Raw genomic sequence first — 22,366 nt, 5'->3', positions numbered from 1 at the left:
AAGAAAGGAGGTGAAGCAATGGGCTAAACCCCCGTCAGGTTGGGTCAAGCTCAACATAGATGGGTCCTGGGTAGAAGACGGGCTTAAAGGAGGTACCGGCATGATCCTCCGAGATGAAGAAGGCAGCATACTTGTTGCTGCTTGTAGACATCTAGGGATATCCACTAGCCCCCTTGAAGCTGAGACACATGCAGGCTTGGATGGTGTAGAACGGCTACCGGAGTGCACGGACAAGCCAGTAATCCTGGAGAGCGACTGTTAGGAGTTGGTACCGATGCTTAACGACGCTGAAATTAACCGATCACCGGTGGCAGGCCTGGTTAATGTGCTGAAACAATGGTGTGTGGAGAAGAAGGTTCGATGTGTTCGGCATGTCAGCAGAGACCTAAATTTAGTTAGCTATATCTTAGCTAGAATAGGTTGCACAACGGAGTGTACCAGAGTCTGGATTCGTGATGGATCAGATTTAATTAGAGATGCTTGTAATCAGGACAAAACTCCTTTGCCTTGATTAATATATTTCCATTCGCAAAAAAAACTGAACTAGCTAGGAGCCACCACAGCTATTTGACGCTCACAGCCATCCGATCATGTCGTCGGACGTCACAGATCTTCCGGTCGTCTCACGGACCGTCGCTGGGTCGTTCACCGCGCCTGATTGCTGAACACACCCCATGGCCTGCTCAACGTGGTAGGGCTGCTTCTCCGGAAATGGACTTCGGCGTCTCGTTATCAACCGGGCCGAAACTTAAACAATGCAGCCTCTTTCCGGATGGGCCTCCGTTTGCTAGGCATTTTTTGTCGCGTATTCCTCTGCTCGCACCTGTCCTTCCCGATCCGCCACCGCCGCCACCGTTCGCCGCCGCCGTCTCCGTACTAAAGGCAGTTCTCTGGCGATTGCTCATCTCCTCCTGGTTCCTTTTCTCAGACGACCTTCGCCACCCACGTTCTCTTGCTATCAATTGCAATGTGCAACCGCCGCGACGGCAACCCTCCACACTCCATCTCCTCAAATCCTTGCAATCCCTAGGCTGTCGATTGCTTGTTTGGTCCCCCTCACAGAATTCCGGTCGGAGGTGATGGACATACGGAGGCGCTATGGATCAGTTATTTTGTACAGCTGCAGGATGTTCGGCGCCCCAGGCTTCCACATCAAGCTCATCAACAAGTCAGGTAATGATCAAAATGTTTAAAAAACTAACCAGAAGAGCAACATGGAAAATCGCATTTTAATACAGAAAGATCACAATGCTTAGGATGATTGAAGTTGTTATGTTCACAGTTCTGTCGTCAAATTCAGTTCTGGGACTTTTTCTCCCTTTTCTGCAGATAAGCTATTTAAACTAATTAGTTATACAGCATTTCATTAAAATTCTATTGTTGATATATATGTTATCAGAAAGATTTTATTTGCATGTCCCACTCTGTATGTAGGCATATGTATTGGTTGGAGCTGATACTTTCTTTCCTTATCTTACGTGCTTCATTTTGCTTTACAATTTTATTTTGTATAATTTCTTTTATGAAAGTTTGGAGACAAGACATGCTTCCCGCTAACCATATTTTCTCTACTTTATTTCAACTTCGATTTTAGTTTAGTGCTGGATTGAAGGCTTCATCGATTTTGGTGAGAGGGGCTTCACAGAGTAGATGCAATTCTGAATAAGATCTGCAATAGGGACATGAGCCAGCTTGAAGAATTATCCCCTAAAGGTTACTTTTTATGATCCTTTCCCTGCAAATTCTTATATAAATTCATGACTGCCCAGCATATTCCATATAAATTTTGATCTAAATAAAGAAATACAATGGTTAATGTTTGCTTAAAATTCATTAAATGCACAACCTTGAAGAACAGTTGGACCGATTCTTATCTATTTGGCTTCCAACTTTAATGTGATGAGTGATACCGGCAAAATAATTTTCAAGGCTTACTTCCCTTTATGACTTTCAGAACTCATCTTGTACCATTCCACTCCTCATATTTTCTGTTGATTGCTTACTTCATGCATGCGTGCTTCAAAGAGCTCAATGTTAGCGAAAAAACCATGTACAGGTTCCATCTTCTGGATATATTCATGCACATTGTATATCTGTACTTGATATTATACTTCTTTCCTGAAAATTGAGAGGCATGGCAACACACACTTTAAGGCCAACTTATTCAATCTTGATGGGACATACAGATTCTAGGAAGCAAATTAACCAAGGAAGCGGACAGGCAAATGTGACGGAGCGATTCGGCATAAGTGTCAGGTCTGTCTGCTTCGTGAGCCTCGTCCTTTGCCAGCTGATGCAGAAGTGCGAGTCAAAAGGTTAGGTAGCAGCAGCTCTTTGCTGACACAGTTAAGTGCAAGCTGAAGCGCCGTGGGAGAATTGGAGTTCATTCGCCGCTGTTTAGGCAAGAAATAACTCAACCGTTTTCTACAAGTCTTTAATGGAGCGGGGACGATTGGAGGCTACATATGCTCAGCCGTTTCTACAAGATGCAGTTAAGTTGCTATTTCGCTTCTTATACTCCGCCTACATATTCTCTGTACGGTCGTCCGGGCTCTTTCCTCCACCTTTCTCCAGCTAGAACTTGTAGTAGATCAATTTTTCTGACAACTATTACCCCTTGTCCCTTCAATGGTTTTATTCAGTCTGGATTCCTTCTAATGTTTTGTTCTCCACGACTCCACTGTTACATTTGTTTGCAGATACTGTTGCCCAAGATCTCTTTGTGGTTCTGGTATCGAGGAGTTCCTAGAGGCTGGTTCTTACCTCTCTTTTTTTTCTGATCGGGAGTTCTGCCAGTGAAGATTTCCAATGGCTGTTGGCCAGGTTTGTCCATTTGGAATGTCATATTTTATCCAATATATAACTATGTGTGCCTATGATTGCTGAGTTCTTTTATTAGTTACGTGGCAATCTATTATTACACATCCTAAAACTGAAACGTCGGTATTGACATCGAAACTACATCAGGGCAGTTTCATCACCAACCATATTATATTTGAATTTCGTAACAATTTACATCACACATTATCCTGGTTGTTGCTAAATATCTCCCTTGACGAAAGGGTTTGTTGTACTATATTAAATTACATGTTTTTTATGTTCAGTCTTGCATTTTTTTACTTATTATGTTGTGATGGAGATAAATTTAGAAAGAAGAAATTATTTAGGTACGTGTACCCTGTGTATGCCTCATTAGTTCCCCATTTCAACTACCCGAGTTGGTTTATCTATATTTAATTTTATCGATATATTTTTCATATTCTTATTATTACATTTCATACAAGGACGAGTGCAGCAAAGCGTGTCATCATGGTCTAGCAAATTCAATTCTACTAGGAACGTGAACGTCACATTTTCAAGAAATTCAACACTTTGGCAGGAGTACAACAGACTGAAACCATCGAGTTATCATGCATGATTTTTTCTTTGTCTTCACCTCTCAGAAGGCCAGCTATAAGAATGTTCCAAGGAAGGCAAGAGATTGATTTTTATTCTTATGCAAATCGGGTTTTCCTGTAAATATTGCTGGTTCCAAAAATTTGTTGGACAATTCTACGTTCTCGTTTGTATGTCAATAATCTGACTATCATATATAAGAGGCTCATGGGATTTGTCTTGAGCAATGAATGGTTTTCTTCTTCGGTGTGAAATTGTACCTGAATGTTCTACGACGTCTCCTAGAGGGGGTGAATAGGCAGTGTATAAAAACTTCTACTTGAGAGCTAAACTAGGCGGAATAAAACTACACATGTGTTTACTAGTTTAGCTCAAAATCTATCAACTAGGGGATTGCCTAAGAGCACCAACAACCTATGCTACCATGATGAGCACAATGTGATAACAAGCTAGGTATAGCACATCAAGCAAGATAGATATAACAAGGTAAAACGCATAAGTAAAGGAGCTCGGGTTGAGAAGTAACCGGTGCACGAGGAGACGACGATGTATCCCGAAGTTCACACACAAAGGTGCTACGTCTCCGTCTGGAGCGGTGTGGAGGCACAAGGCACTCCAATGAGCCACTAGGGCCACCGTATTCTCCTCGAGCCTTTCCACCAAAGGAAAGACCTCGATCCACTAAGGAACCCTTGAGGGTGGTCACCGAACCCGTACACGCTTGGGCAAACACCCAAGTATCCGCTTGAGGCAACTCCACAGCACTGAGGCTCTCAAGTACACGGCCACGAGAGGCTACAACACACCACAAAGCCACCAAGATACTAATGCGCCACAAGAGGCTAACACACTCCACAAAGGACACAATGCCACCAAGGCCACCAAGCCACAAAGATGATAAGGCCACTAAGGCTACACGGCCACTAAGGCAAGAACACCACTAAGGTCAAACACTCACTCTACGAGATCGAAACCCCGGAGAGAACTCAAACCGATGCACCTAATGCAATGGCTAAGAACACCACTAAGATGCTCAAGTTCATCTCTCCCAAATTCCAACAAAGCTAGAAAAGCTATTGGGGGAATAAGGGAGGAAGAACAAAAAGTGGAGAAACACCAAGAAACTCCAAGATCTAGATCTAGCAAGATCCCCTCACTTGGAGAGGGATTCAATTGGTGAAGCTCTAGATCTAGATCTCCTCTCTCTTTTCCCCCAAAAATATGCAAGAAATAATGGGGGGATCAAGAGGAGGAAGAAAGAACTCAAGGTCAACAATGGAGGAGAGAGAATGGAGGGGAAAAAGTGTTTGGGTCGAAGGTGGAAGAGAGGTATAAATAGGGGCTCCAAAATATAGCTGTTGGGCTGGAAAAACGGTCAGATTCGCGCCCGAGCGGTACTACCGCTTGTCAAAGCGGTACTACCGCTCGCGCGCAAACTGAGTAGAAAATACGCGAAAAACGGCCCGAACCGGTAGTACCGCTCTGCGGAGCGGTACTACCGCTTGTGCAAAAAACATCTGAGCAAATGTGTGAGAGAGAGAGGGACAGCAGGGCAGCAATGCATGCAATGACGCGGGCGGCAGCGACAGAGGTGGGGCCAGGCAGCGTGGCATGCAGCAGCAGGGCGCGCTGGGCCAGCGCATGCGAGCGGCAGCAGAGCAGCACGCGGGGCATGCCTCTCCCGCGAGGGAGGCCCCAGGCCGTACGGAGCGCGAGCGGGAAGGGCGCCCGCATCGAGGGCGGTCAACGCCGCGTCGAGCGCTTGGCTCGCGTGCGTGTCCCGCGCTAGCGAGCAGCGAGCGGCCGCAGCAGGCGACTGGCGGTGGGGCTGGGCCCAGGCGAGCGGGGGCGGCCCAGGCGCGGGCAAGGTGAGCGGCGATGCGGGCGAGCGGCGGCTAGCGTGCGGTGGCGGATGGCTAGATCGGGCCGGTGATGCGTGTGGTTGACACGTCCGTTGGGAACCCCAAGAGGAAGGTGTGATGCGCACAGCGGCAAGTTTCCCTCAGTAAGAAACCAAGGTTTAATCGAACCAGTAGGAGTCAAGAAGCACGTTGAAGGTTGATGGCAGCGGGATGTATTGCGGCGCAACACCAGGGATTCCAGCGCCAACGTGGAACCTGCACAACACAACCAAAGTACTTTGCCCCAACGAAACAGTGAGGTTGGCAATCTCACCGGTTTGCTGGAACAAAGGCGGAACCGTATGGGGTGGAAGCTGATTGTTGGCAGACAACAGTAGAACAGTATTGCAGTAGATTGTATTTCAGTATAGAGAATTGGACCGAGGTCCACAGTTCACTAGAGGTGTCTCTCCCATAAGATAAACAGCATGTTGGGTGAACAAATTACAGTTGGGCAATTGACAAATAAAGAGGGCATGACCATGCACATACATATTATGATGAGTATAGTGAGATTTAATTGGGCATTACGACAAAGTACATAGACCGCCATCCCGCATGCAGCTATGCCGAAAAAGTCCACCTTCAGGTTATCATCCGAACCCCTCCGGTATTAAGTTGCTAACAACGAGACAATTGCATTAAGTATTGCGCGTAATGTAATCAGTAACTACATCCTTGAACATAGCACTAATGTTTTATCCCTAGTGGCAACAGCACATCCACAACCTTAGAACTTTCATCACTGTCCCAGGATATCAATGGAGGCATGAACCCACTATCGAGCATAAATACTCCCTCTTGGAGTCACAAGCATCTACTTGGCCAGAGCATCTACTAGTAACGGAGAGCATGCAAGATCATAAACAACACATAGACATAACTTTGATAATCAACATAACAAGTATTCTCTATTCATCGGATCCCAACAAACGCAACATATAGAATTACAGATAGATGATCTTGATCATGTTAGGCAGCTCACAAGATCCGACAATGAAGCACAATGGGGAGAAGACAACCATCTAGCTACTGCCATGGACCCATAGTCCAGGGGTAGACTACTCACACATCACTCCGGAGGCGACCATGGCGGCGTAGAGTCCTCCGGGAGATGATTCCCCTCTCCGGCAGGGTGCCGGAGGCGATCTCCTGGATCCCCCGAGATGGGATCGGCGGCGGCGGCGTCTCTGGAAGGTTTTCCGTATCGTGGCTCTCGGTACTGGGGGTTTCGCGACGGAGGCTTTAAGTAGGCGGAAGGGCAGGTCAGGGGGCCACACGAGGGCCCCACACCACAGGGCCGCGCGGCCAAGGGGGGGGGCCGCGCCGCCCTATGGTTTGGGCACCTCGTGGCCCCACTTCGTCTCCTCTTCGGTCTTCTGGAAGCTTCGTGGCAAAATAGGACCCTGGGCGTTGATTTCGTCCAATTCCGAGAATATTTCGTTACTAGGATTTCTGAAACCAAAAAAAGCAGAAAACAGCAACTGGCACTTCGGCATCTTGTTAATAGGTTAGTTCCAGAAAATGCACGAATGTGACATAAAGTGTGCATAAAACATGTAGATAACATCAATAATGTGGCATGGAACATAAGAAATTATCGATACGTCGGAGACGTATCAGCATCCCCAAGCTTAGTTCTGCTCGTCCCGAGCAGGTAAAACGATAACACAGATAATTTCTGGAGTGACATGCCATCATAACCTTGATCATACTATTTGTAAAGCATATGTAGTGAATGCAGCGATCAAAACAATGTATATGACATGAGTAAACAAGTGAATCATAAAGCAAAGACTTTTCATGAATAGCACTTCAAGACAAGCATCAATAAGTCTTGCATAAGAGTTAACTCATAAAGCAATAAATCAAAGTAAAGGTATTGAAGCAACACAAAGGAAGATTAAGTTTCAGCGGTTGCTTTCAACTTATAACATGTATATCTCATGGATATTGTCAACATAGAGTAATATAATAAGTGCAATAAGCAAGTATGTAGGAATGAATGCACAGTTCACACAAGTGTTTGCTTCTTGAGGTGGAGAGAAATAGGTGAACTGACTCAACAATGAAAGTAAAAGAATGGTCCTCCATAGAGGAAAAGCATCGATTGCTATATTTGTGCTAGAGCTTTGATTTTGAAAACATGAAACAATTTTGTCAACGGTAGTAATAAAGCATATGTATCATGTAAATTATATCTTACAAGTTGCAAGCCTCATGCATAGTATACTAATAGTGCCCGCACCTTGTCCTAATTAGCTTGGACTACCGGATCATCACAATGCACATGTTTTAACCAAGTGTCACAAAGGGGTACCTCTATGCCGCCTGTACAAAGGTCTAAGGAGAAAGCTCGCATTGGATTTCTCGCTATTGATTATTCTCAACTTAGACATCCATACCGGGACAACATAGACAACAGATAATGGACTCCTCTTTTATGTATAAGCATGTAACAACAATTAATAATTTTCTCATATGAGATTGAGGATATATGTCCAAAACTGAAACTTCCACCATGGATCATGGCTTTAGTTAGCGGCCCAATGTTCTTCTCTAACAATATGCATGCTTAACCATAAGGTGGTAGATCTCTCTTACTTCAGACAAGACGAACATGCATAGCAACTCACATGAAATTCAACAAAGAGTAGTTGATGGCGTCCCCAGTGAATATGGTTATCGCACAACAAGCAACTTAATAAGAGATAAAGTGCATAATTACATATTCAATACCACAATAGTTTTTAAGCTATTTGTCCCATGAGCTATATATTGCAAAGGTGAATGATGGAATTTTAAAGGTAGCACTCAAGCAATTTACTTTGGAATGGCGGAAAATACCATGTAGTAGGTAGGTATGGTGGACACAAATGACATAGTGGTTGGCTCAAGTATTTTGGATGCATGAGAAGTATTCCCTCTCGATACAAGGTTTAGGCTAGCAAGGCTTATTTGAAACAAACACAAGGATGAACCGGTGCAGCAAAACTCACATAAAAGACATATTGTAAACATTATAAGACTCTACACCGTCTTCCTTGTTGTTCAAACTCAATACTAGAAATTATCTAGACCTTAGAGAAACCAAATATGCGAACCAAATTTTAGCATGCTCTATGTATTTCTTCATTAATAGGTGCAAAGCATATGATGCAAGAGCTTAAACATGAGCACAACAATTGCCAAGTATCACATTACCCAAGACATTTATAGCAATTACTACATGTATCATTTTCCAATTCCAACCATATAACAATTTAATGAAGAAGAAACTTCGCCGTGAATACTATGAGTAGAAACTAAGGACATACTTGTCCATATGCTACAGCGGAGCGTATCTCTCTCCCATGAAGTGAATGCTAGGATCCATTTTATTCAAACAAAACAAAAACAAAAACAAACCGACGCTCCAAGCAAAACACATAAGATGTGATGGAATAAAAATATAGTTTCAGGGGAGGAACCTGATAATGTTGTCGATGAAGAAGGGGATGCCTTGGGCATCCCCAAGCTTAGACGCTTGAGTCTTCTTAAAATATGCAGGGGTGAACCACCGGGGTATCCCCAAGCTTAGAGCTTTCACTCTCCTTGATCATGTTGCATCATACTCCTCTCTTGATCCTTGAAAACTTCCTCCACACCAAACTTAGAACAACTCATTAGAGGGTTAGCGACAATAAAAATTAACATGTTCAGAGGTGACACAATCATTCTTAACACTTCTGGACGTTGCATAAAGCTACTGGACATTAATGGATCAAAGAAATTCATCCAACATAGCAAAAGAGGCAATGCGAAATAAAAGGCAGAATCTGTCAAAACAGAACAGTTCGTATTGACGAATTTTATCGAGGCACCAGACTTGCTCAAATGAAAATTCTCAAATTGAATGAAAGTTGCGTACGTATCTGAGGATCACTCACGTAAATTGGCATAATTTTCTGAGTTACCTACAGAGAAAACAGCCCAGATTCGTGACAGAAAAGAAATCTGTTTCTGCGCAGTAATCCAAATCTAGTATGAACTTTTCTATCAACGACTTTACTTGGCACAACAAAACACTAAACTAAGATAAGGAGAGGTTGCTACAGTAGTAAACAACTTCCAAGACACAAAATAAAAACAAAGTACTGTAGGTAAAAACATGGGTTGTCTCCCATAAGCGCTTTTCTTTAACGCCTTTCAGCTAGGCGCAGAAAGTGTGTATCAAGTATTATCGAAGGGTGGTACTCCTACAGCGGGATGTGGAGTTTTCTCAACCAGGCATAGTATATTAGATACATAAGTTTTATCATCTCCCTTTTCATTAGTCTTAGGCGTGCTACTCTCATCAAACAAATTTTCAGGAACAAGCCAAGCATAATTATTTTCTAGTGCATCATTCATCGCTAGGAGCTTACATGGTATTGGTGCTTTGATCTCCCCACCATCATCAATATTATTAGTGTATCTTATTCTATCCATGTCCATCTTTTCAAGGAGACTAAAAAAATTAGTATGAGAACCAAGCATATTAAATTTAGCAAAGACCTTCCTAGCCTCCCTTGCTAGACCACCAAATTCTCTAAGAAGGGTTTCTAAAACAAAATCTTTCTTTTCCCCTTCTTCCATATCACCAAGTGTGAGAAACATGTGTTGGATTATAGGATTGAGATTAACAAATTTAGTTTCCAACAGGCGAACTAAATGTGCAGCAGCAATTTCATAAGTGGGAGCAAGGTCTACCAAGTGTCTATCTTCAAAATCTTCAATGGTACTAACATGATTGAAAAATTCTTCTATATTATTTCTCCCAACTATAGACCCACGTCCTACCGGTATGTCTTTTGTGGTAAAATTAAAAGGAAACATGATGAATCAAATAAAGTAAACGCGAGTAACTAATTTTTTTGTGTTTTTGATATAGCAAACAAGATAGCAAATAAAGTAAAACTAGCAACTAATTTTTTTGTATTTTGATTTAGTGCAGCAAACAAAGTAGTAAAGAAAACTAAGCAAGACAAAAACAAAGTAAAGAGATTGAGAAGTGGAGACTCCCCTTGCAGCGTGTCTTGATCTCCCCGGCAACGGCGCCAGAAATTTGCTTGATGCGTGTGGTTGACACGTCCGTTGGGAACCCCAAGAGGAAGGTGTGATGCGCACAGCGACAAGTTTCCCTCAGTAAGAAACCAAGGTTTAATCGAACCAGTAGGAGTCAAGAAGCACGTTGAAGGTTGATGGCGGCGGGATGTATTGCGGCGCAACACCAGGGATTCCGGCGCCAACGTGGAACCTGCACAACACAACCAAAGTACTTTGCCCCAACGAAACAGTGAGGTTGTCAATCTCACCGGCTTGCTGTAACAAAGGATTAACCGTATTGTGTGGAAGATGATTATTTGCAGAAAACAGTAGAACAGTATTGCAGTAGATTGTATTTCAGTATAGAGAATTGGACCGGGGTCCACAGTTTACTAGAGGTGTCTCTCCCATAAGATAAACAGCATGTTGGGTGAACAAATTACAGTTGGGCAATTGACAAATAAAGAGGGCATGACCATGCACATACATATTATGATGAGTATAGTGAGATTTAATTGGGCATTACGACAAAGTACATAGACCACCATCCAGCATGCATCTATGCCTAAAAAGTCCACCTTCAGATTATCATCCGAACCCCCTCCAGTATTAAGTTGCTAACAACAGACAATTGCATTAAGTATTGCGCGTAATGTAATCAGTAACTACATCCTTGAACATAGCACTAATGTTTTATCCCTAGTGGCAACAGCACATCCACAACCTTAGAACTTTCTGTCACTGTCCCAGATATCAATGGAGGCATGAACCCACTATCGAGCATAAATACTCCCTCTTGGAGTCACAAGCATCTACTTGGCCAGAGCATCTACTAGTAACGGAGAGCATGCAAGATCATAAACAACACATAGACATAACTTTGATAATCAACATAACAAGTATTCTCTATTCATCGGATCCCAACAAACGCAACATATAGAATTACAGATAGATGATCTTGATCATGTTAGGCAGCTCACAAGATCCGACAATGAAGCACAATGGGGAGAAGACAACCATCTAGCTACTGCTATGGACCCATAGTCCAGGGGTAGACTACTCACACATCACTCCGGAGGCGACCATGGCGGCGTAGAGTCCTCCGGGAGATGATTCCCCTCTCCGGCAGGGTGCCGGAGGCGATCTCCTGGATCCCCCGAGATGGGATCGGCGGCGGCGGCGTCTCTGGAAGGTTTTCCGTATCGTGGCTCTCGGTACTGGGGGTTTCGCGACGGAGGCTTTAAGTAGGCGGAAGGGCAGGTCAGGGGGCCACACGAGGGCCCCACACCACAGGGCCGCGCGACCAAGGGGGGGGGGCCACGCCGCCCTATGGTTTGGGCACCTCGTGGCCCCACTTCGTCTCCTCTTCGGTCTTCTGGAAGCTTCGTGGCAAAATAGGACCCTGGGCGTTGATTTCGTCCAATTCCGAGAATATTTCGTTACTAGGATTTCTGAAACCAAAAACAGCGAAACAAAGAATCGGCACTTCGGCATCTTGTTAATAGGTTAGTTCCAGAAAATGCACGAATGTGACATAAAGTGTGCATAAAACATGTAGATAACATCAATAATGTGGCATGGAACATAAGAAATTATCGATACGTCGGAGACGTATCAGCCGGCCGGTACTACCGGCCTGGTACCGGTTGGGTACCGTAATGGGCCTGCCGGTACTACCTGCCGAGTACCGGCTCGGTACCGGACGCGATCCAGTAAGCAAAAACGGCAGAAGCAGTATTGGGCCCGGTACCATCAGCGGTAGTACCGCCCGGCCCCAAAGCAGTTTCTTTTTCTTTTTCCAAATGTGATGCACTATAAAAATCATAACTTGAGCTAGGAAATTCCGATTAGGGTGAAACCAATTTTGTTGGAAAGAGGACAACAAGAGCTACCTTCTCACATGATGAAATCATGGAAAAGAGAGAGTGATGATTTTTCTCATGGTCATAGAGGTGTAACCTCTCAATACGGTATATCGGGAAAATCATCACCCTCGCACATGCAACATGCGATGCAACCGGAATCCGTTTCATGGATAAGAACCAAGAAGAATCAAGAAACACGATGCAATGCATGCAAGGTTTGAGCTCTCTCCGATGATGCGACCCACTATCCTATCGAGCACAAACCTTATCCTTGCGCGTTCCTCTTAAGTCGACAAGCTCCGTCTTCATCCTCTTCAACCTTGTACATGCCACCGTCTTCCTCCAACATACACGCCGCCGTCTTCATCCATCATGTATGCACGCCACCATCTTCATCCATCTTCTACGCCGTCTTCTCTCTTCATCTTCAACACGGTCTTCGTCTCTCTTCAACACCGTCTTTGTCATTGTACTCCGTCTTCTCCATCTTGCAACCTTGAGTCCAACACATGGCTATGGACTTAACCTAAGATTGATTCTCAATGCAACCATTAGTCCATAGGGATTGTCATCAATTACCAAAACCACACATGGGGTAATGGACATGTTCTTACAATTTCCCCCATTTTGGTAATTGATGACAATCTCTTTGAGAGGGTTTAAATATGGAATTTAGCGAACAACCCAAGTTGAGTATTTAGAACAAACTCCCCCATAATATATGCATGGGTGAATGAACTTGAATTTCATTGCATATACCAGCGATTAAAGCCTAGCGAAGTATCCTCTAAATATTCAACCATGCAAAGCAACAAATGCAAGGCATGAAAGGCAAATGCTTAAGAACCAACAAAAGCAATTCCCTTAAACCCTCCAAACTTCTCCCCCATTGACATCGATTGCCGAAATGGGTGAAAGGTTTAGAAGGCCAATATAGTGAGTGTTCCTCCATAAGTTGTGCATTTCTCATATTTGTGAGTGAAATCAAATGCACATATTCCATGACGAATATTCGGAGGAAATCAAAGTATATTGAGGATCAAAGATTGCAAGAGGATATGAAGGTGAGAAGGCTTCGACAAATGAAGCAAGCAATCCAATTACCCAAAAAGAAACAGAAGCTTAATAAGAGGGAAGTAAAAAAACGAAGCTTGTGCCAAAAACAAGTATGAGTGCGTGAAGATGCAAATAGGATAAAGCAAACACTCATGACCAAGATCTTTGTGGAGTCATTAACAAGTCAAATAAGAATAAAGGAATGGACTCCAACAAAGAGGGATATCAAAAGATATGCACCATCTCTCGTGTGTATAAGTTTCTCTAAGTGGACAACATCACGAAGACGTTTATCCACAAAGAAACATGCACACACAAGATAGGTACAAGAGAGATGGAGCAAGATATCCAAAACAAGCATCCTCAAGGACTTATCTTATTATAGAAAAGTAAAACCAAAAATCAAGTAATGAGATAACCAACTCCCAAAGAAAGCAAGGTTCCAAATAAACCAAACCCTCAACTCTTTTCATGATGGCACAAAAGTACCGAAAAGAAAAGGTTTGTCTTCCAAGGTCAAATTCTTGAAACAAGGGAGTGTTCTAGCAAACATAGGAGAGCTCCCCCAAGATTAGTGCACTATTTAGAATTTTGCATTTGAATACAAAATGCACAAATGCGGGATTATTGCTCAACCATGTTTATCAAAACACTAACAAGGTTCGAGTGAAATAAGGAGATCCAAAAGAAGCAAGGAAGACAAATGGGAGTCTAACCCACAAGGACAAATTCTTGGCAAGAAACAAGCAATTGAGCACATGAGCCAAGTGTGAGGATGATCCGGAACAATACCACACAATTTATTACCAATTGTCCACGGACAAGAGGTGTTTAGGAAATATCCATATGGTAGTTTGTGAGTATGTCCAAGATCATATTCACAACTAAGAAAGCATATAGTAAAGTGGGATTTGTTTGAGCACAAATGTCACATAGGAACAAGATAAACTATAACATCAAACCTATGTGACACAACCTCAAATGTTCACATTTTCTAGGCTTGTAGAATGCACAAAGCATACTACTCCCCCATAATGTGATAAGGACATATTTCGTGCAAGAGGCAAATAAGAACCAAGTGAGATAATTAATGAACATTATAGAATTTTAGTTCATCATGTCGCACATTTTAGGATTGTGAAATGCACAAAGCATATCACTCCCCCAAAATGGGATAGTCCATTAATTTCTCACATGAGCCAACAACTAAGATATCAATAAGATGCAATAGGCTCAACAAACAACAATTGTACATGATGTGCCACCCAACATTTAAGTAAGCAAGCAAGATAAGCAAGTAGGAGGCACAACATACACAACCACATGCAAGGTACAAAACCAACACATGTAAAAGGGGAGCGAGTAACTTTCAATGTAAAGGAGTTGAGGACTCATTACCGCAAGGAGGAGCATGGGTAGAGGATGAAAGGAATAGTAATTGACTTGAGGAAGTGAAAATGATGAAGATCCCCCAAGTCTTCATGAACTAGTCAAGCCTCCATGCCCTCCACATGTACCTATTGATCAAATTTTGACTTGTTGGTCCCCAACCAAGTTGGGTCCTCAGAAGTTAGTCACAATAGGCTTGGCAACCCAAATGGTTCTTTTTACGAAACCACTTTGAGTGCCAACATATTTGGCAAACACATCGCCAACCTTATCCTTATGTAGAGAATAAGCACCATGGATCAAGATAGGGTTGGATGAGTTACCACTAGTGCAAAAGGAGGAGATGTGGCCCTTCTCACGGCATATGTAGCATCTTCTTCTCTTCTCCTTCTTCTCACTTGATTTCTCCACAACGGGAGCCTTGGCTTGATCCTTCTTGGTTAGCGGCCCTTCTTAAAGTCGAGGTAGACCTTGAGCTTGGCCTTGAGGTAGACCATGAGCTCCATCTTGAGGCCGCTTCCCTTGTTTCTTCACACCAAGTTGCTTCTTCTTCAAGGGGCACAATTTAACATGATGCCCTTCAATCTTGCACTTGAAGCACAGAATCTTGGCGGGGTCCTTCACATGCCCTTGGCCCTTCTTCCGCTTGTGCGAGGTGGACTTGTTCTTGTTATTGGAGTTGAATCCAAGGCCACTCTTGTCATTGGGGAATTGCTTCCCTTCATGACCCTTTACCAAGTCCTTCTTCAAAGAAGTGACTTGGGCCTCGAGCTCTTCGATTTCCCCTACATGGTTAGAAACAACACGAGTACTAGAGGAAGTGGAAGCTTCATTGTTAGAGCAACAAGGCAAGGTATGTAATTCACCACAAGATATAGCAATAGCATGGGTGGGTGAATTACTAGCACTAGCACATGGAATTGTAGAACAAGGCATAGAAGGTAGTTCACCACAAGATAAGTCAATAGCATGAGTGGGTGAACTAAAAGCACTAGCACATGGCAAAATAGCATTTTGAGAGGTAGTGCTAGTACTCACATGAGGCTCACAAGATTTTACCTTTGACATGATAGCCTCATGAGCTAACTTTAGCAAATCATGAGAGACTAGAAGATCATCATGGGAGCTAGAAAGCTTTCCATAATTTTCTTCCAATTTCTCATAATTGCTTGTTAACAAAGCAAGTTGAGCCCTTAGCTCAACATTCTCCTTGAAGATGGAGGCTTCACAAGAGGTAGAGTTAGTAGCACAAGCATTATCAATCATAGCACAAGGAGAAGGCAACTTAGCAAGCTCTATTAGGTTGAGAGCCTTAAATTGCTCATGTGACTCGGTGAGTTTGATGAGCTCACTCTCAATAGCCCTAGAGATACTTTTGAGAAGCTCAAAATCCTCAAGGAGTTTATCATGAGCACTTACTAGCTCAACATTTTTAATTTGAAAATCATGTGCCACCTCTAAAGCTCTATCACGAGATTCCTTTACCATAGATAGCACTAGAGCAAAGTTCTCCTCAAGGGATTCATTGGTGATTTGTTGTTCTTTAAGAGCTTCACTAAGAGTTGCAATCTCGTTTGCATACTTGCGCTCATGCCCTTCCATTTTCTCAATAAGTTTTGTGCTCTCAATGGCAAAAACCAAGATTTTCATGAAGTTAGAGCAAGCAAATTTCTTCTTATGAAGGGCACGAAATACCAACTCACCCATCATGTTTAAGGAAGCAACATTAAGTCCTCCCATATCATCATCCTCATCATCACTAGATAGATAGGGTTCCAAGGAAGGAGATACCTTAGAAGCCTTAGCCATAAGGCAAGTGTAGGAACCGTGCGATGATGAAGAAGATGAACTACTTGAAGCTCCATCCAAGATCTTGTCTTGGCCCATAGTATCTTCGGTTTCCTCTACATTGTTAGTCACACAAATACTAGAGGAAAGCAAAGTATCTTCATTATGGCAACAAGACAAGAGAAGCATATCATCATGGAATGAAGATATGCAAGGACTATCAACACTAGCATGTAAAGCATTTATAGTGCTACAAGTGTTAAAGTCCAAAGATAAGACATTGCAATGGGATAGGGATGAAGAATCATCAAGAGAAATCTCACCATCAACAATGCAATGTTCATCACCACTCACCATACCATTACCTTGTGTCTTACCACACATTGGTGAAGTGGAAGGAGTGTGATCATCCTCAATGGTCTTGGATCCACCATATGTATCTTGAAGCTTTGTCCAAAACTCATGAGCACTCCGGAAAGGCGCGATGGAGGAAATCACTACATGACTCACAACATGACAAATCACTTTAGTAGCTTGAGCATCTAGATAAGAGTTTTCTTCTCCTCAAAAGTTGGATTTTGTGGGTCCTTAGGAGGAGAAAAACCCATATCAAGAATTTGCTCCACATGTGGGTGCATGCCCCTAAAATAATCAAGCATGTAGAATTTCCAAGCATCATAATTAGTGCCATCAAATGTAAAGGTGGAAAAGTGCACTAATCCTCTAGCCGACGTCATACTCTCTAGGCGGTGAAGCCCAACAAGATAAGAGAGCCCTAGCTCTGATACCAATTGAATGTTCTAGGACGTCGCCTAGAGGGGGGGGGGGTGAATAGGCGGTGTATAAAAACTTCTACTTGAGAGCTAAACTAGGCGGAATAAAACTACACATGTGTTTACTAGTTTAGCTCAAAGCCTATCAACTAGGGGATTTCCTAAGAGCACCAAAAACCTATGCTAGCATGATGAGCACAATGTGATAACAAGCTAGGTATAGCACATCAAGCAAGATAGATATAACAAGGTAAAGCGCATAAGTAAAGGAGCTCGGGTTGAGAAGTAACCGGTGCACGAGGAGACGACGATGTATCCCGAAGTTCACACACAAAGGTGCTACGTCTCCGTCTGGAGCGGTGTGGAGGCACAAGGCACTCCAATGAGCCACTAGGGCCACCGTATTCTCCTCGAGCCTTTCCACCAAAGGAAAGGCCTCGATCCACTAAGGGACCCTTGAGGGTGGTCACCGAACCCGTACATGCTTGGGCAAACACCCAAGTATCCGCTTGAGGCAACTCCACAACACGGAGGCTCTCAAGTACACTACCACGAGAGGCTACAACACACCACAAAGCCACCAAGATACTAATGCGCCACAAGAGGCTAACACACTCCACAAAGGACACAATGCCACCAAGGCCACCAAGCCACAAAGATGATAAGGCCACTAAGGCTACACGGCCACTAAGGCTACACGGCCACTAAGGCAAGAACACCACTAAGGTCAAACACTCACTCTACGAGATCGAAACCCCGGAGAGAACTCAAACCGATGCACCTAATGCAATGGCTAAGAACACCACTAAGATGCCCAAGTTCTTCTCTCCCAAATTTTAACAAAGCTAGAAAAGCTATTGGGGAAATAAGGGAGGAAGAACAAAAAGTGGAGAAACACCAAGAAACTCCAAGATCTAGATCTAGCAAGATCCCCTCACTTGGAGAGGGATTCAATTGGTGAAGCTCTAGATCTAGATCTCCTCTCTCCTTTCCCCCAAAAATATGCAAGAAATAGTGGGGGGGTCAAGAGGAGGAAGAAAGAACTCAAGGTCAACAATGGAGGAGAGAGAATGGAGGGGAAGAAGTGTTTGGGTCGGAGGTGGAAGAGAGGTATAAATAGGGGCTCCAAAATATAGCTGTTGGGCTGGAAAAACGGTCAGATTCGCGCCCGAGCGGTACTACCGCTTGTCAAAGCGGTACTACCGCTCGCGCGCAAACTGAGCATAAAATACGCGAAAAACGGCCCGAACCGGTAGTACCGCTCTGCGGAGCGGTACTACCGCTTGTGCAAAAAACTGAATCAGATTTGAGCAAATGTGTGAGAGAGAGAGGGACAGCACGGCAGCAATGCATGCAGCGGCGCGGGCGGCAGCGACAGAGGTGGGGCCAGGCAGCGTGGCATGCAGCAGCAGGGCGCGCTGGGCCAGCGCATGCGAGCGGCAGCAGAGCAGCACGCGGGGCATGCCTCTCCCGCGCGGGAGGCCCGAGGCCGTACGACGCGCGAGCGGGAAGGGCGCCCGCATCGAGGGCGGTCAACGCCGCGTCGAGCGCTTGGCTGGCGTGCGTGTCCCCACGCTAGCGAGCAGCGAGCCAGTGAGCGGCCGCAGCAGGCGACTGGCGGTGGGGTTGGGCCCAGGCGAGCGGGGCGGCCCAGGCGCGGGCAAGGTGAGCGGCGATGCGGGCGAGCGGCGGCTAGCGTGCGGTGCCGAATGGCTAGATCGGGCTGGCCGGTAGTACCGGGATGGTACCGGTTGGGTACCGTAATGGGCCTGCCGGTACTACCGGCCCAGTACCAGCTCGGTACCGTACGCGACCAATAAGCAAAAACGGCAGAAGCGGTATTGGGCCCGGTACCATCAGCGGTAGTACCGCCCGGCCCAAAAGCAGTTTCTTTTTCTTTTTCCAAATGTGATGCACTATAAAAATCATAACTTGAGCTAGGAAATTCCGATTAGGGTGAAACCAATTTTTTTGAAAAGAGGACGACAAGAGCTACCTTCTCACATGATGAAATCATGGAAAAGAGAGAGTTATGATTTTCTCATGGTCATAGAGGTGTAGGGATGGCACCCGCAGGGTATGGGTACGGGTAGAGCCATCCCATACCCGTACCCGTCGCCTTAAATCTTACCCGTCACCCATACCCATCCTCGTCAACGGGTACAAGTTTTTCCCATACCCGTCACCCGACAAGCTAAATGGGTACCCGCGGCTAAAAAATACTCGCGCTTACAACACATCAAATTGATCAAAAAAATATGAGAGAAGGTGAAGCGGTCCTATATAGGGGTCTAATCCTCACTAACCTACCAGAGATTGTTAGACCAGAAAGCGTGAGGTTCAGCCTAGCAACATGAAGACATGATTAGGGGGAAATTAAATAGTTTAGAATATTATGATGACCTACTAGTTAAATTTAGATGGGTAAATGGGTATGTGGGTATGGGTTCTACCATCCCATACCCGTACCCTCTCTACCCGATGGGTACGATATTTTTCCATTTATAAACCCATGGGTAATCCCATACCCGTATTCTTATTGGGTTTTTACCTGGCGGGTACACGGGTCATGGGTATCCATTGCCATCCCTATAGAGGTGTAACCTCTCAATACGGTATATCGGGAAAATCATCAACCTCGCACATGCAACATGCGATGCAACTGGAATTCGTTTCATGGATAAGAACCAAGAAGAACCAAGAAACACGATGCAATGCATGCAAGGTTTGAGCTCTCTCTGATGATGCGACCCACTATCCTATCGAGCACAAACCTTATCCTTGCGCGTTTCTCTTGAGTCGACAAGCTCCATCTTCATCCTCTTCAAACTTGTACATGCCATCATCTTCCTCCAACATACACGCCACCGTCTTCATCCATCTTGTACGCACGCCACCGTCTTCATCCATCTTCTACGCCATCTTCTCTCTTCATCTTCAACACGGTCTTCGTCTCTCTTCAACACCGTCTTCGTCATTGTACTACATCTTCTCCATCTTGCAACCTTGAGTCCAACACATGGCTATGGACTTGACCTAAGATTGATTCTCAATGCAACCATTAGTCCATATGGATTGTTATCAATTACCAAAACCACACATGGGGTAATGGACATGTTCTTACAGTACCAAGGGTAAGAGGTTTCAAAAATATTTTAGGACATTCCAAAGTACCCTATTGAATGAATCTTATCTCGAGGTTGTATGTCTTGTTATAGCGGCAGTCCTCCCTCCGTTGTCAAGCAAGTTACTGTAGAATTTGTACACTGTTTCTTGAATCAACATGGATGCCACATGTATGATATGGTTACTTGTACAAAATTTTGCTTACCGCTTCATTTATTTGAGCTGTTACTTCCTCAAATTCTTACATGGAGGTGGTAGCTCTCATACATGCGAACTCTTGACCTGCGACTTACATGGAGATAATCGATGAACGTTTTGTGTTCACTACAAAAGGTTATTTTCAATTCATACCACTGTGTTCATATTGGTACTAATTGTCTGATGTGTTCTTGCATTTCTTATATTGTTTTCTCTTTCAGGGGCTGGGAAGTTCTGTATACCTTCTATCATTGGCACTGTTTATTATTGTCAGGTGCAGAAATATTCCACAAAGCCTTTATCAGAAACCACTTGGCTATTATATATAAGGTTTATCAGAAGCTCACTTGCTGCACCCATGTGTTATTAAAGACAATTTTTGTATATATAGTTTTAATCTACATATCCATGGAAATGCTAACTGTTGGTTCACTCTTTGCAGATAATTCCTTTTATTTGGAAGCTTGCAAATAATGGTCTACCCTAGATACCTATATGTTGAGTTGCTGGTTCAATTATTCTTTACTCAAATTTGCATCTCAAATCAAAGAGTTGGGCAGATAAGGAAACTTATAATACTCATGTGCTCTCACACTTCAATGAAGCAGCTATGCCAAGCCCGTCAACTATTTTTTTAGCTCATTTCACCCATTATAATTCCAGTTGTCTAAAGTTAACCACAATTTATGGGCTGCTCCTTTGTATATGTTTTGCTCCATATGTGCATATGAAGCAGACTTAAGGCACATATAAGTTTTCTATTTTTTATGTTAAGGCATCAAGTTAATTCCTAGCTATGTATTTTTAGTTAGGATAAAATTTTAAAGATGAAAGTCTTACTACTTATGCGGAAGTATGCTATGTTGAGAATTGGAGGCTTGTTTTGGGGATCAATTAAATCTCATTGTGTATATTTGTTTTAAAAACAGAGAACTCTAAGTTTAGCGATCCGGCCAATCTTGTATCATCACAAACATCTATATTTTGTACCTTTATATGACAATAATTGTTACCATTATATCAGAAGTAGGACGGGCGCAGCAACGCGCGCTGTAATGGTCTAGTATAACAGGTAACCCGACCCTCCAACAAGATAGTCGGCTCCGCTAAGGTTTTCCACAGTTCACTGCTCTGTATCCGTTTATACTGCAGGACTTCCCAATTTTGGCAGCTATTTATATATACTGATGATCATACAGTACAGGTCTCGACGGCAGTGTGTCAATAATCACATCATCGTCTCCATCATTCTTCCATGCATCAGAATCAGACGAATAATTTTTTATGCATATTTGGTACAGAGGAGAAAAACTAACATATATTAAACGCAAATGGCCAGGTCTGAGTTTTTAATCACAGCCACAACAAAAGTTCTGCACATCTGTCTAGTCGCCGTTCTATCTCCACAACCATAAGTTATTACATGTATTTATACAAAGTTTTCAGAAAGCATGATACTTGATGATTATTTATACTGGATTCAACTAGTGCAACAGAAATACGGAGTGAATCCGACCTGACACATAGGGTTTTAGTACATTATTTGCACTGGATACAATCAAAGCTTGACCTTTTTCACAAGCTAAACTGCATTGACTATGCCTTAAATCATTTCACTCGTCTGACCTCGGAAGGCAGATGGTATTCCTGGACTACACTTGCAGGCCATAAACGTTCAATGTCCCATACCAACATCTCTACAATATCATCTTAAGATCATCTGTAATTCTGTATTACGGCGGACAAGAAGAGGTCCATCCCAGAGACATCAAACACACAGCAAACTCGACAACACAGGTACACTGAC

At 43.7% G+C, this 22,366-nt stretch overlaps 1 long non-coding RNA gene across 2 annotated transcripts; it reads left to right on the top strand.

The window, feature by feature from the left end:
• The first annotated feature begins 1,603 nt into the window (after nt 1–1,603).
• On the top strand, nt 1,604–3,593 carry LOC139837691 (uncharacterized). 2 transcript variants are annotated; one of them, XR_011754321.1, is made up of 3 exons: nt 1,604–1,713; nt 2,187–2,491; nt 2,700–3,593. It is a non-coding gene; the product is annotated as an uncharacterized lncRNA (long non-coding RNA). The 2 variants fall into 2 exon arrangements; XR_011754320.1 differs by having other exon boundaries at nt 2,187–2,823; nt 3,285–3,593.
• The last annotated feature ends 18,773 nt before the right edge of the window (nt 3,594–22,366 follow it).

This window comes from Lolium perenne, chromosome 3 (assembly GCF_019359855.2).
Source record: "Lolium perenne isolate Kyuss_39 chromosome 3, Kyuss_2.0, whole genome shotgun sequence".
Classification (NCBI taxonomy): domain Eukaryota; kingdom Viridiplantae; phylum Streptophyta; class Magnoliopsida; order Poales; family Poaceae; genus Lolium; species Lolium perenne.
The sequence above is the reverse complement of the archived record's forward strand: the minus strand, read 5'-3'. Positions and strand labels throughout refer to the sequence as shown.